Below are 16,094 nucleotides of genomic sequence, written 5' to 3'. Positions count from 1 at the left end.
CATCAGTGTCGACTTGATGAATGTCAACTTAACATACCAAACCCATATGTACAGCATATGTAATGTTTAGATCTTTTCCATTCAATCCCCCTTCAATGCCTATCTGACATGCCCCTTATGGGCTCCTCAGTTGTGCCCACATTCCATCAGACCGGTATTCATGCCCCTGCAAAGCACAACCAAGTAATTGTACAGACCTCTGTGTACTGTTCCAGCAAAGAGGGAGGAAACCAATGGCCACCAGAGAGGGGACATGCAGGTTGCCGGGACAGTGAAGAAAAGGTGAGATCAGCGGGTCTTTGCTGCAGTCACACTAACCCCAGTTCCGGCTACTCCTTGCCAGCCACACAGAGGACCTTATTCAGAGGCGGTCGTTAGATGCAAGCAGTCGCTCTGATTGAGGGCAGCCGCTTGCATCTTGTAGTGCCGCCTCTTGGTCGATCGCTAAGCTGTGGGTTATCACCTACAGCTCTAGCAACCGACCAGGGTGATGGTCGCGATGGTCAAAACCATTGCGACCATCGGGGCTTGCGACGAGACCCTAAGGTTGGGTCTGGGCACTCGCAAGCCCCAAGGAGCTTCCTGCTCTGATCGAGCAGGAAGCTCCCCAATGACATCACTGATGTCAGTGCGGCTGCCCACAAAACGGTAGGCGCCACCTCCCCCGACCCGCCTACAAAACGGGGCGAGCTGTCAATCCACATCGACAGCCGCCCCTTTTGTGGCAAGCTCCGGAGCGAGAGAGTTTTTCTCTCGCTCCGGGGCTTGCGTATGCGCAGTGCGGCCGCTGCGCCTGTGCAGGGCTACTCATCGAGCCGCTTGCGAGCACATCGGTGCTTGCGACCGAGTCTGAATGACCCCCAGAGTCCATACATTCCAATCTCCACTGCACCTGTAACTAATCCCTGCGCTGCCTGTTAAACTAGAACATATATATTGGAGTTTCTATTTATCTACCATATATACAGTACACACGTGTGTGTGTGTATATATATATATATATATACTGTATATATACACACACACTGTATATATGTGTGTGTGTATATATATACATACACACACACACACTGTATATATGTGTGTATATATATATATATACATGTATATATATACACAGTCAGGTCCATAAATATTGGGACATTGGCTGAATTTTCATATTTTGTCCTCTATTCACCACCAAATGAAATGAAACAAACAAGATGTGATTTAACTGCAGACTTTCAGATTTAATTTGAGGATAATTACATCCAAATTGGGTGAACGGTGTAGGAATTACAACGGTTTCTATATGTGCCTCCCACTTTTTAAGGGGCCAAAAGTAATGGGACAAACTAAACAATCCTAAATCTATCTTTCACTTTTTAATACTTTGTTGCAAATTCTTTGCAGGCAATTACAGCCTGAAGTCTGGAACGCATAGACATCACCAGACGCTGGGTTTCATCCCTGGTGATGCTCTGCCAGGCCTCTACTGCAAATGTCTTCAGTTCCTGCTTGTTCTTGGGGCATTTTCCCTTCAGTTTTGTCTTCATCAAGTGAAATGCATGCTCAATCCGTTTCAGGTCAGGGGATTGACTTGGCCATTGCATAACATTCCACTTTTTAGCCTTAAAAAACTCTTTGGTTGCTATCGCAGTATGCTTCGGGTCATTGTCCATCTGCACTGTGAAGCACTGTCCAATGAGTTCTGAAGCATTTGACTGAATATGAGCATATAATATTGCCCGAAACACTTCAGAATTCATTCTGCTGCTTTTGTCAGCAGTCACATCATCAATAAATACAAGGGAACCAGATCCATTGGCAGCCATACATGCCCACGCCATGACACTACAACCACCATGCTTCACTGATGAGGTGGTATGTTTTGGATCATGAGCAGTTCCTTTCCTTCTCTTCTCTTCCCATCACTCTGGTGTCTCATCTGTCAATAGAATGTTGTTCCAGAACTGTAATGGCTTTTTTAGATGTTGTTTAGCAAACTCTAATCTGGTCTTCCTGTTTTTGTGGCTCACCAATGGTTTGCATCTTGTGGTGAACCCTCTATATTCACTCTTGTGAAGTCTTCTCTTGATTGTTGACTTTGACACATATACATCTACCTCCTGGAGAGTGTTCTTGATTTGGCCAACTGTTGTGAAGGGGTTTTTCTTCACCAGGGAAATAATTCTTCTGTCATCCACCACAGTTGTTTTCCATGGTCTTCCGGGTCTTTTGGTGTTGCTGAGCTCTCCGGTGCGTTCTTTCTTTTTAAGAATGTTCCAAACAGTTGATTTGCCCACACCTAATGTTTTTGCTATCTCTCTGATGGGTTTGTTTTGATATTTCAGCCTAATGATGGCTTGCTTCACTGATAGTGACAGCTCTTTGGATCTCATATTGAGAGTTGACAGCAACTGATTCCAAATGCAAATGTCACACCTAGAATCAACTCCAGACCTTTTACCTGCTTAATTGATAATGAAATAACGAGGGAATAGCCCACACCTGTCCATGAAATAGCTTTTGAGTTGATAGTCCCATTACTTTTGGCCCCTTAAAAAGTGGGAGGCACATATAGAAACCGTTGTAATTCCTACACCGTTCACCCGATTTGGATGTAATTACCCTCAAATTAAATCTGAAAGTCTGCAGTTAAAGCACATCTTGTTTGTTTCATTTCAAAACCATTGTGGTGGTGAATAGAGGCCAAAATCTGAAAATTCTGTCAATGTCCCAATATTTATGGACCTGACTGTATATATATCACAATAAAAATACCTTTCATTAGTGAAATCTTCAGCCAGAGTCAGTGGCAGAAGGAGCATGCCTTTACTGAGGCACTGCAGGACACCCCATCCAGAAATGTCAGCAGCCAGCAGATTGTCCCCGAACACCATCAACAGCCCTCTAAAGTCAGAGCTGTGGCAGTTGAGTCACTTGCGATCACCCGGGCCGCCTTCCCGGAGCTGAACTTGGCTGCTTCTGCCGTTCAGCGCTGTTTTGGGGCGGCGCTCCTATCATGTCACATGGCATGTCACAGCGCAGAGTAACTGTGCGGCGCTGGGAAAGCTTCCACTGTGCTGCCGCCATTAGCAAATATATCCGTTATTTCTACCTCAGCAGGGGGGGGCAGAGGGGGGTGTATTAGGGGTTGCGGCTTGAGTGGGTGCGGCCACCGGCGGCTGCTGCCAAGGTATAACAGGATTTTTTTTTTCTGTCTCCAGTGCAGTACAGCAGATGCTGTGGGCCTTTTTTGATGTGGGGCCCGGAGCTGCAGCTCCACCCGCCCCATTGTTAATCCGGCCCTGGCTAGGAGGGGGGTGCCGTCTGGTGCCCGATCACTGTGGTCAACAGTGCTCATCACACAAAGGAGGAGGAGCCTAGGGTGCAGGTGAACCAGCAGGTCTCTCTGATATAGGCGGCTGCGGAAAGACTAGCTTCACGCAGCCTCCTTGTGGTCGTTTCTGATTGGATCGTAAAGTTCACACACGAATTGTTACAGCACCTTATTATTAAATTTAGCACAATCGAATTCCTGTGGGCAGAGCATCTAGTATGGCCGCATTTTACCAGCGGTCCCGAGGAAAATCTATATCAATCTTACTCTCCGTCTTTGCCAAGAAAGCTAATCTTTGCTCCAAGGCTATCACTAGCTGTAGAGAGTGTATAGCTGCAAGTTTGGACCTCAGTGGCTGTTATCACTGGAGTCTGACCATCGACTTGGACGGCCTATATGACCGCCAACATATTATTGGCGCGACAATATAGTGAAAAAGCTACTCTGATTCTGCTGGGTTACAGCTCTATAGACTCTGTCTGTGATCCTGCTCTTTTGCCTTTCCATTGTCATCTTGTTTGGGGGAGTCAGCTGTGTTCCTAATCCAGAGTGAAACTGGCTGTGCTGACCAACCTCTTCGACCCTTCCACCCCCCACCGACGTGGTGCTTACTGGCCGCGGTGTGATGTGCTGTGAAGCCTGACTGCTGGACGGCTTGCATTGCGATCCGGTCTTTGGTTGCTCTGGGCAGTGGCTGCTGCATCCTGAGACCTGCTGCCTCCCTCCTGATCACCGGCTCCACCTCCGTGCAAGGCATCGATCTCTCCTTCTACCTGCCCCGGCGGTTTCTTGGACCATCTTCCTCTGCTCATCGTGGTGATCTGCAAGGCTTCTCCACTCATCTATTGGAGGAATTCTCTGGCTGGAGCCTGCGCCCATGTGTCAGCGGCAGTACTGCTCATTATACTTCTGGTGCTCTTCCCCAACCTGCAGGAGCATTGTATTACCTATTGGGCAAGAGGATCCTTATCGAATGTAACACAGCTCCACTGTCAACAACTGGGACACAGCTTCTGTCTCAGCAAAATTGAAATCTGTCTCCCTATCTTCGTTGGGGCTGTAATGTGCTGCCTTTGTGGTTCAGTAAATACAATAATGCTTTGACACTGCTCAATTGTTTTCTAATCTATCATTTGTGCAATTTCTCTGCCACCTACTGGCTGGCTTTCGTATTGCGACTTGATTATTATCACGTTAACTGTAATTTCAATTCTTTGCTTATTTGTTTGAAGGAGCTGCCACAAGAAAAAATTCTAATTTTTTGCTAATTTGATATTGGAGCGCTTACTGTGCCATCTCATGGTAATACCATTACTGTGTCCAAGTTACTATTTTTTTGGATAATTGTTACTTATCATTAGAAAGTAGATATTTCTTTGGTGTTTAGCCTCTTTTTGGCATTTTTTGAGATCTATCTTTTGCCCTCACTCCACTACCTTCCTATTTTGCCAACAATGGAGCTCAAGTATTCAATTTCCGATGCTAAAGTCTTTACTATTCAATTGGCTATGGAGTTATCGAAGAACCTGATTCCCTACCTAAACGACAGGTTTAATCGCCTGTTGTCTCTTTTAGACCCTGACTCAGAGCCTGATTCAGACCCAGACGTAAGCGGCCGTTCGCTCGTATGCATTCGATTTTTTACAACCACGCATGCGCCCATGTATCACTGCGCATGTGTGGCCGTATCTTTGTGGTCATTTTTCTTTCGCTCGTATACACAGCGAGCAGGAAGTGACCTGTGTAATTTGATTGACAGAATGGTCCGTTTATGGGTGGTGACGAGGGTGGAGATGTGAAAACGCAGGCATGTCAAGCCATTTTTTGGGCGTACATTTATTTTCTACTGCGAGCAGAAAATTTGAGCGGAAGTAGTGAAACGTCACTGTGTGATCTGATTTCCATTTTGACTGCTCGTACAGCTTGTGGTAGGGTATTGGATCTCGCAAAGACGATAGTGTCTTCGTAGCTACCTAAGCGAATCAATGTTTTTTGTTTTTTTTTAAAGGCACAAATCCAATAACCTAATAATTGGATCACTTGTTATAATGTTAGTTGAAATGTGCCTGTTATATTTTATACCTTCCAATCGCATGTTGTTTTGTGATTTGCAAATTATTTTTAAAGCACAACACCAATCACCTAATAAATGTTTTTTTTTTTTGTTTGTTTTTTTTAAACACAAATCCAATCACCTAACAATTGCTTAGCTTGTGTTATTTTTAACTTGCCTGTTACATTACGGTCACATTTTTTTTTTTTTTTTGTCACCTTTGTAATGTTTTTAAGTATGTTTGATAGAGTAACTTTTACCCAGTTGTCAATGAAATTTCATACAAATTGTTTTTTTTTGTTTATTTCAATTCAAATAAATATTCAAAACCATATTGTTTCCAGGTTTTTTTTTACAAATTGCAATTTTTTTTTATAAGTATAAAAACAAATAAGAGGCTACTGCAAAAATAAATTAAATTATAAAAACAATTCACAAGAAAGAAGATGGAGGTTTTTGGGGTGCACAAATATGGGGCAAACACAGAGATGGATAATGGGAAATGTAGCCAGTGCTGTCAACGCCTTTTTGGGCGCTTGGCCTGGTGTTGTTGTGAGCAAGATTTTGTCCGTGTGCTCCTGCGGCTGGCCTGGCCAGAGGCAGATGTTGATTCCTCTGGTCTAGGCATAGGGCTAAGCACATTTGGAGGGATGGCTGATGTTGCGCCAGAGGTGGAGGGCCCTGATGGTCCGACAGGAAGGGAGGGTGGCTCCAACATGCGCAGGTGGACGAGCTGCTCCAGGGCATTTGCTATTCTCACATTGGCCGCAGCATTTTCCTCCAGGGCGTCCGCCACCCGTAGCAGATTGGCGTCCATCCTCATCAGAATCTCGGTGTTCTTATCCGTTTTCTCATTGAGATCTGTGAGGAGGGCCACTGCCTGCGAGGGGGTATGCCCTGGGCTGGCCGCCACAGGGTCCCCAGGTGGATATCCTGCTTCCTCCTCTGCGGAGCCAGCAGATCTACTGCGGCCAAAGGTCACCTCTGGAGCAGACTCATCCTCTTCTGTGCCTGTAAGAAAAAGAAAAAAATTTTACTTATGTTTTAATGTTTTAATAAAAAAACATTTACCTGCGGCAACATGTGGAGCCGCAAAGTCTGGCATGTCTGTGTCCATGTTGGACACGCCAAACACCTCCTCTTCCTGCACACACCCCTGTGCCAGCTCCTCCAAATCTAAGCTTAAGTGACACAGGGGTTGGCCCACCACCTGTCCCCCCTGCATGCCTAGCCCTATCTGCCAGTTTTTGCTTCAGGCAGTATTTGAAGTCGCTCCATCTGATGATTAAAAAAGGAGGAATATTGTAATTTTCATTTTTTCAACGTACATTTGAAATAGGTTAGTGCATTTACGTACCGCCTTTTGACCTCTTTTGTAGATCGGACAAAATCTCCCACACCATTGACAGCACTGGCTATGTCCTCCCATAGTTTCCATCTCTGTGTTGCACCCATATTTTGTGGTGCCTGCGCCAGATTATCAATGCACATTTGCACCAAAACCTCCATCTCCTTCCTTGTGAATTGTGGCTGCCTTTTTCTTTTTGACCTGGCCTGGGTACTTGGCCTCGCAGCCTCCTCATTCTCAGCCTCAACACCTTTCATTAAAAAAATATTATATATTTAATTTTCTTAATTTAGTTTTCAAACTTTGGATATACATTTCTGTGTACTTACTTTGTGGGCCAGGATTTTGGCTTTGCTGCTCTTCCGTGGTCATGTTTCCACAACAGAATTCAGCAGATCAATTTTGGACTGTCGTGACGTATTTATAGATACATGTGCATTATTCGGCCGCATCATGCTTTGTGCGCGGCTATTGTGCATCGTTGATTTGAGCGGGAAAGTGTAGCCTATTTAAGGGTTATTGGTATTCTCCTTTAGGTGTGGGTGTGGGTTGTTTGTTGGAGTCGTGGTTGGAGTAGTGTTTGGAATCGTGGTTGCAGTGTCTTGGTCGGAGTTGGTCGTTTGGTTTTTTGTTTTTGGAGTTTTTTTGTTCAAAACTAATCTCTCTTATTTTGAAGGTATTTTAAAAAAAATTTTTTTTTTTTTTTTTAAATTTAAAAGATTAATTTTTAATACATCTTTTAACTTTGCTTACATTTAGTGTTTGGATTTTCTTCAATTCGTTTTTTTGGACCCCTTTTGTTTTTGTGGTTTCGTCTAGGTGTGGTAAGTACATGGTTAATTGTGTAAAAAAATCAACTTTCTTTGTGTACATTATAACATATTTTGGTTACGATCAGCCTGTGCAGATTGGTATACCTAAAAATATGTTGGATTTGCAATTACAGTATTTTTATTTTTTTTAAAATGTATTATTTTTGTGTAATTATTTTGCATATATTTAGCGACCTCATGTCTGTCGGTGAAGCGTACTATGATACGATAATAAGATTTGTGGCATATTGTTTGGCGATCTCATGCCTGTCGGTGAAGCGTACTATAATGCGATAATTAGATTTGTGGTGTATTGTTTGGCGATCTCATGTCTGTCGGTTAAGCGTAGTATAATGCGATAATAAGATTTGTGGCGTATTGTTTTGCGATCTCATGTCTGTCGGTTAAGCGTACTATAATGCGATAATTAGATTTGTGGCGTATTGTTTGGCGATCTCATGTCTGTCAGTTAAGCGTACTATAAAGCGATAATAGGATTTGTGGCGTATTGTTTTGAGATCTCATGTCTGTCGGTTAAGCGTACTATAATGCGATAATTAGATTTGTGGCGTATTGTTTGGCGATCTCATGTCTGTCGATTAAGCGTACTATAATGCGATTATTAGATTTGTGGCGTATTGTTTGGCGATCTCATGTCTGTCAGTTAAGCGTACATTAGAATAATTGCAAATCAAAAAAACGTTACCTCATCTGTGTAGTGCATGCAGTGGTGTTCTTGTGGGCTTAGACTGCCTTGTTAATCCCTTCAATATTTTTTTGTTACCATATAAAAAATGTAGGTTTTCAACAAGATGTCCCTACCCAACCCTGTAAGAATCTGCCTTTTTTTAAAGAAGATAAGTATATTTTTCCATTCTCAATTATCTAATCCACAGGTTCTCAAACTCGGTCCTCAGGACCCCAAACAGTGCATGTTTTGCAGGTCTCCTCACATAATTACTAGTGAAATAGTTAGCTGCACCTGTAGATCTTTTAAAATGTGTCAGTGAGTAATGAATACACCTGTGCACCTGCTGGGTGACCTGCAAAAAGTGAACTGTGTGGGGTCATGAGGACCGAGTATGAGAACCACTGATCTAATCCATAAAAAAATTGGCTAACATTTCAGATTGATGTTGGTCATCTCATAGTGGCGATGGTCCCAGACCCCGACCAACCTGGACATCCTCCTAGGCGTAGGCCTCGTAGGTGTGCAAGGCCGCAGATATATCGAACGTTTCACCCTTTTTGGAATGCCTGATGATGTGGTGTTAAGGCGCCAAAAATTATCCTAGGCACTCTTTCATTAATAGAGAGTGATCTTGAAAGGCAAATTAACAATCCAACTGCAATAGCACCACTAACGCAGTTTATGTCGGTGTTACATTTTTGTGCCTCAGGATCCTTCCAGACCACAGTCGGAATAGTAGCTGGAATATCACAGTCCTCCTTTTCCAGATCCTGAGGGCCGTGATGGATGCCATATTTAAGCACCTCCATCATTTTATTCATATGCCATTGGATATGGGGTCCCTTACTGTGGTTAAGCAAAAATGTTTAGCAATTGCTGGCTTCCCACACATTATAGGGGTTGTGGATGGCACCAGGCAGGTGGTGGAGCGCTGTATTGGCTTTTTAAAAGGCCGATTTAGATGCCTCCACCACTCTGGTGGCTACCTAATGTATTTGCCAGCTATGGTTTCCAAAATTGTGGTCCTGTGTGGGATTTATCATAACATCGCCATAAGGAGTGGTGTCCCAATGCAGCCAGAGGATGTCTTGCCGGAGGATGGCCCCCCTGAGGTTGGTTGCAGGAGAGTGTCTGGTGGGGCCATACGTGATGACGTTGTTTTGCGTTATTTCAGGTAATTTTTATTAACTTTGAATTTCAAAAACATATAGAAGAAGGTAATTTATGTGTGTTCACTTTCCAATGTGTTAATGTTTTTATGGTTCTTTTCTTGGTTTTTCAAACACAAAACAACAACCTGCATACTACCTGAAAATAAACGACTGTGACAATTATGAACAAAATTTGGAATTTACACCTGGACAAATGTGACTTTTGCCTGATTTGGGACAACATGTTGGCATGCTACATCTACAACCAGTTCTTGGGTTTCTATTTTTGTTTTGTGTGTATTAATCCTGTTTTTTTGAGTTGTGTGCATTAAAATTTTCTTTTTTAAAGCTTGTTTGTAAAATTTTTTTAAACAAAAAAAAAATAATGTCCAAAAAAAATGGCCAGTACCTTTGACATTTGGATCCAAGTGTAAACTGTAGAAAAGTTTGGGCCATAAATATTTTACACAAATATTTTTAAACATGTTTTCTAAATTGTCAAAACATATTTGTATTTGGAATTTTACATTTGCTTTATTTTATAAAAAATATAAACAATGCATTAACTACATAAGGGTATCATGGAGAACCAGTATGGAGGTAATGACAAATACAACCATGTTTATGTTTTTTAATCCATAAAAATTTTACAATTAATGACCCTGAATGTATGTTATGACATTTTTGATAAAGAAAACAAAGTTTTATGCTATTAAAATGTCCTTTTTTAACAGAAGAACATTGTTTGGATTTTGCAAATATTTAGTTTAAAAAAAAAAAACCCATTCAACTCATACAAACATATTGTTTGCCCTTGGTATATAATGTGTGAGGCAAGGAATGATAGTTTTTTTAAATCAACAAATTTATTTTTGGAAACCAAAAAAACAACAAAAATAAACAAATTAATGCTGGTGTATTAGGGACACCAAATGGTCCAATGAAATCAGCAGATGGATAACATGGCGGCGCATATGTTGCAACTCTTGGTAAATTGCATGATCCCGCATCCGTGGCTCTGTTGAAAGAGAAATGTGTGTATTAATAAAAAATACAATCTAATTTTATGAAAAAGGACAGTATGATTAACAAAGAAAACAAGTTAACATACCAAGCAAAATGTGTTTAACATTTATCATTTTTAACATTAATCTCCAAAATGACCACTTTAAACCAATAAACAAAACTGTAAAAAATTTTAAGGAAAAAAAAAACAAAAACATTAACTGATGATAAGAGTGGGTAGACCAATCTCTTTTGCTTCTGAACTAAGTCTAACACAAAGCCACAAGAGTCGTGTATTGGCCTGTGTCATATGTGCAATGAAAAAACTACATAATTTAAATAAAAAAACAAAAGATAATGATGCAGATTTTTACTACAATGACATTTTGATGTACACAGTGAAAAGATATTTTTTAACAAAAAATTACGGAACATATTTAATGTAAAAATAAGTTTAAAAAAATCTCAACAAAAAAAACTTTGTGAGTGCCTCCATGTGACCAATTTTTAACAAAAAAAAAAAAATGGAATGTCCTTAGATTTTAATACAGGATTCCACAGTGTATGCATATAGGGCACATTTAAAGTAATTACTTGCACAAAAGGAAAACAAATACCTGCAGATTCCGGAACAAGGGCAGAGTGGGCCAGATCTTCCTCTGATGAGGACGTTGGCCAATGTAGGTGGGAAGAAGGAGGGGTGATTTGGGATGCAGAGAAAGGGGAGGGAGTGGATAATTGAGAGGGTTGATCAGGGGAGGGAGTGGAAATGTGGATGGGTAGGACAGGGGAGGGAGGGGTGATTTGGGATTGGGGTCCAGGAGAGGGAGGGGCAATAGGGATGGCCAGGTCAGAGGAGGGTGGTGAAATTTGGGAGGAGTGGGCAGGGGAAGACATGGTTGGGGATAGGGGTCGGGCCGGCCTTCTGCGGCGTCTCAGTATCCGCTTTTGACCTAAATGATGGATAGTTCAAAATATTACCAAATTTTGAATAAGAAAACCATAAAAAAAAAACATTCACATACTTTTAATCACTTTAACAAAAAAAAATAAAAAAAAACAAGATCTCATTTAACACAAAACAAGGCCATACTGTACACATGCACACGCATTAAGGCAAATTTACATTAGCAAAGTACATTATGCAATTAAGATTGGCATGGACATTAAACCATTCACATATACACTTACGCCGACGGATCCGCAGCCGAAGATATTCGATCAGGCGTGGTGACCTGCCCAAATTAGCCTTAACGTTGAGTCTGTCACCTCCTTACCCGCATATCTTTCTGAAGACGTCATCGCTATTTCTGTCCCTAAACCTTCCCAATATTTTGCACTTTTTAGTTTTGAGAGGAGCCCTGCTTCCCATTCTTTTGCATTTTCAGACTTAGATCGTGCGTTGGGAACATCACCAAAGTATGCTGCACCCTCTTCTTCCCATGGGACTGTAGACAGTGGATATGATCCCTACTTTACTGGTCTCTGCTCTCTAACATTTCATTTACCCGACAAGCTGTTGCGTTTATTAGGAAGCAAATTATTCAAAAGCCACAATTATTTACTTGGAATCTCCTGCTGCTGTCTATATACCACCTCTGTTTCAAGGCCTCCTAGGTGATGTTACATAAATACTTACTCATGCCTTTTCATCCTCTTAATATTAGACCGCTCACCTATACTATTTAGTCTGACTATGACAATTGATAACTAATATTCTTACTGGTATTAGCTTGTTTCATGTTTGTCCCCTACCCCCTGTTTCCTGTGTTTTTCACAACTCTGTATTATTTGTCCTTGTGGAATATCAGTCCTATTCTCACATTACTTATTCTGTATGTACAGCTACTTTTGATGGGTAAAGCTTAGCAATAATGGACTCTGCCCATATTACTTTTCTCTTATTTTATTATTCTTATCAGTGATTATTATACCCATATACTTCCCCTTGGTGGTATTATAGTAAAATCCAGGTCATATTCCAGACGTGGGCTGCACTAAAGTGATGGCTCATCCTCATGTCTCTCCCGTTAATGGTTTGGAAAATTAGAAAACTGAGACGTTTGAAGTATTGCATCGCAATATGTCTCTGCGCTAACCATGTGTTAAATCTTTGTTTTCACTCATGTTACTTATGTGGGTTTCTATTGCTGTATGTTGCACGTTATGTGTCTTCTCATGTGTAAAACTGCTTGAGACAGTGCACTATTATAACTGCTTTCTACATGTTGTATGCATTAGTTTTGTCAAACTCGATGATTATTCTGATGTATGCTTCAATAAAACAGCGTTTAAAAAAAAAATTAGCACAATCATTTTATTAGACATAATGAAATGTGTAATATTTTTTCCGTTCATTATTGTTTCTGGGCTTATACTGTATATATTACTGCTCACAGGGTCTGATTCAGAGCCGGACGCTAGTTGCGCTCGCTCGTTCAGAAAAAGGGGCTGGCCATTTAAATTGACCGTTCGCTCTTTGTGGTCTGTTGACGCCTCTATGTCTGAACGAGCGCATGTTTTGAAAAAAACGCCCCCTGCCCGCTCGCATCATACGTCATCTCCGCTATTTATTTGATTAATCGAGTATATCGAACAGCGTATGAACTGCTCGCTATTCTTGTGGTTGCATTTTCCTACCGCAATCATGCGAGCAGTTCAGGCTTAAAGACAACCAAGTGACGTGGTCAATGACGCTGCTTTGTTAATTATTCACACCCTTAAAACGCCCGTTTTGACCTTTTGGCACGCCTGCGTTCGGATCTCCACTCCCCGTTTTCAAGCACCTTCCCCTGTTACCACCCACAAACGCCTCATCCTGTCACTCAAATTAGCAGGCATTCGCTATTTTGCGAGCACACGAATTTCGACCGCACTGACTGGTTCGCGCATGCGTATTACAACCCATACGCATGCGCAGATGTGCGAACATCGCTCGGAACGAACGAGCGGCCGCTTACGAGCGGCTCTGAATCAGACCCACAGTCACTAGTTTTTACATATATAGTGTAAGTACATGTTGCATTGTAATATTCAGTTGTCTATAATCACTTTTGGCCTTAAGTCTCCAAACAAATATTTTAAGTATTTCACTTTCCACTTCTCTACTGTTTAAAAGGAACTGGTAGACGCAGAAGAACTATGATGGAGGAATACAAAAATTACTGTGAGATGGCGCAGAAACCGTACATGGAGCAGAAAGCAGCCCACTTGGAGCTCAGAGGAGGTAAGAAATGGTTGTGATTGCACCTTGGTAGCTGTGTTGTCATAGTGGCATGTTGCATTGTTTGTTTGCCAGCATGAAATGGTATTAAGTGAAAGGAAAGGCTTTATATATATATATATATATATATATATATTTATATATAATATATATCCATTGTGCTCACTGAGAGTTATTCCAATGGGATGTAATTGGCATCACAGCAGTCGGGATGGCGGTAGTCAGAATGGCAGTGCCGGAATCCCGACCGCTGAGAACCTGACGGTAAGTATTAAGGTCAGTGGGAGAGATTCCTCCCCCAATAGTTAGAATCTGGTTGTAAAAAGGATTATATCCTGTACTGAAGCCAGTTTATTATTGGAAATTACTTTGTGATATATGCTATTTTGCGTTACATGTACCTAAGCCGGAACACCATTGGATGTAATTTCGTGTTATGTTGTGTAATGAAGCATGTAGCAATGATGACATAATTACAACACAGGTACTGAAATCCCTAAATATCTAAATTTTATATTGGGATTCCTCCCTCACAATTGGACTTTGACAAATGAAAAGAAGATATATATTATTACAAAACCTACTGAATCCGAAGGTGAGAACCATCTCAATAGTCAGCTTTTTGGGGAGATATACTAAGCCTTGGAGAGAGATAAAATACCAAAAATCAGTGTTATGATTCCTGGAGGGAATTGACGGTATGATGTAGAGCCAACTGACGACAGCCTTGAGGGCTGGAATGTATAGTACTAGTTGTGCCGAGGGCAGTGGTGTGATGCAGCCTGTGGGCTGTAGGAGCAGCCTTGAGGGCTGGTTGTGGCCTTTGTAGTCGTGGCCAAGGGACTAATGGTGTGAAGCAGCCTTTGGACTGTTGCAGCAGACTTGAGGGCTGACAGTGACCTGGGGCCCCAGGACCGTTGCAGCCTTTGGGATGATGAGACTCAGGCGATGTATGCAACAATAACGTGGGGCTGCTACCAGTGCCGCCGAGATGACACTGGTGACGGTGTGCTTAATAGTGCACCTGGAATGCAGAGTGGCTACCAGTGTCGCCGGGATGACACTGGAGACGGTGTGCTAGGTTGCGCTCCTGGAACACAGAGTAACTACCAGTGCCACCGGAATGGTACTGGCGACGGTGTGCACCTGGAACGCAGAGTAGCTACCAGTGGCTCTGGGATGACTCTGGCGACGGTGTGCTAGGTTGCGCACCTGGAACACAGAGTAGCTACCAGTGCCGCCGGGATGTGCGACGGTGCTCACCTGGAATGCTAAACTGCGACTGGTGCCGCCGTGTTGACACAAGCCACTGAATGGTGACAGACGCTTCTGGGGTAGGAAGCACTCCGTGCTGCCCAGATGGTACAAGCAGCACGTGAGGACGAGGTGCAGGTGGAGCCGCCTGGATGGAATAAACGGCACACACGAAACACAGTAAGACTGACTCAGGAACTTGACTGACATGCAGGAGACAGAAACCGGAAGTACGAAAGAACTTCTATCACCAGAGTGGATTGCAGGGCTGGATGGAGTTTAAAAGGAACAAGGCCCAACCAGAGCAAGTTTCCCTTAATGATAGACCAGTGTGCAGCTGTGCTGTGAACAGGAGAATCAATCAGCATGCACCTGACACTGCATACAGACAGGCAGTAATTAATGCAGTATCTCAAGCTGGCCACACATTAGACCAACTTACATCCAACCAGCCAACTAGTTGATTGGTTGGAATGAAAATCTGGTAAGGTATGAAAGCAAATGACAATCAGCAATTTGCTCCCAAACACCGGAAAATGGACAAAAACTGTTGTTGGAACAAATTGTTTAGATCAAACATTTAACAAACTTGTCTGAACGACCATTTTCATCTGTTTTCTGGCATTTAGGAGCAAATTGCTGATCATCAGAAATGACAGTTAGGAGCTGATTGGTTTCTCTCTCTCAAACCCCTGATACATCTCCCCCTAAGTAGAGAGATGTTCTGTATAATAACACTGCTGGAAGGAGAGATGGCCTCAGTTTCCATCACCAGCCATGTTTGATGCAATAGACACAGACATTGTAGTATCAGTGTAATAAACTGCATAATAAGCCATGGGACTATAGTTACAGGGGCGCCCGAGAGGGCGTTGGGGGTCACTGATTACCCGGGCCCAGCCATGCCAGGGGGCCCGGGCCGCAGCACACCAGTAGATGTTTTTTTTTTTCTCTTTTTTTAAGACACCTCTATTAACCCTCCGCAGGTGGCAGTTTGGGCGAGTGTGGGGGAAGGGGGAGGGGGGGTGGTCCCTGTCACCGGACTGTGTAGAATGTGTGTGTCACAGTCATTGACACTCACTCCCAGCTGCTGTTGAATGTTTTTCTCACCGATGGGGGAGAACCAGATGGTCTCCCTCCATCGATGGAAGAACATAACCGAATAGGTTTTTTTGTTTTTTTTCAAGATGACGGGGCATGGCGCATAGCCCCGCACTCCCAACACCCGCGATGCC

At 42.6% G+C, this 16,094-nt stretch overlaps 1 protein-coding gene across 3 annotated transcripts in view; it reads left to right on the top strand.

The window, feature by feature from the left end:
• IL21R (interleukin 21 receptor) overlaps positions 1-16,094 on the top strand; it is a 203,464-nt gene that overhangs the window by 94,793 nt on the left and 92,577 nt on the right. For all 3 annotated transcript variants that reach the window (XM_088451873.1, XM_088451874.1, XM_088451875.1), the window contains one exon: positions 13,501-13,608. The gene's annotated coding sequence lies outside the window, so the exon portion shown is untranslated. The remainder of the gene's footprint in view (positions 1-13,500; positions 13,609-16,094) is intronic.

Source organism: Taudactylus pleione, unplaced genomic scaffold (assembly GCF_031769625.1).
Source record: "Taudactylus pleione unplaced genomic scaffold, aTauple2 ptg000032l, whole genome shotgun sequence".
NCBI lineage: Eukaryota > Metazoa > Chordata > Amphibia > Anura > Myobatrachidae > Taudactylus > Taudactylus pleione.
Note: the sequence above shows the minus strand (reverse complement) of the source record. Positions and strands in the feature narration are given on the sequence as shown.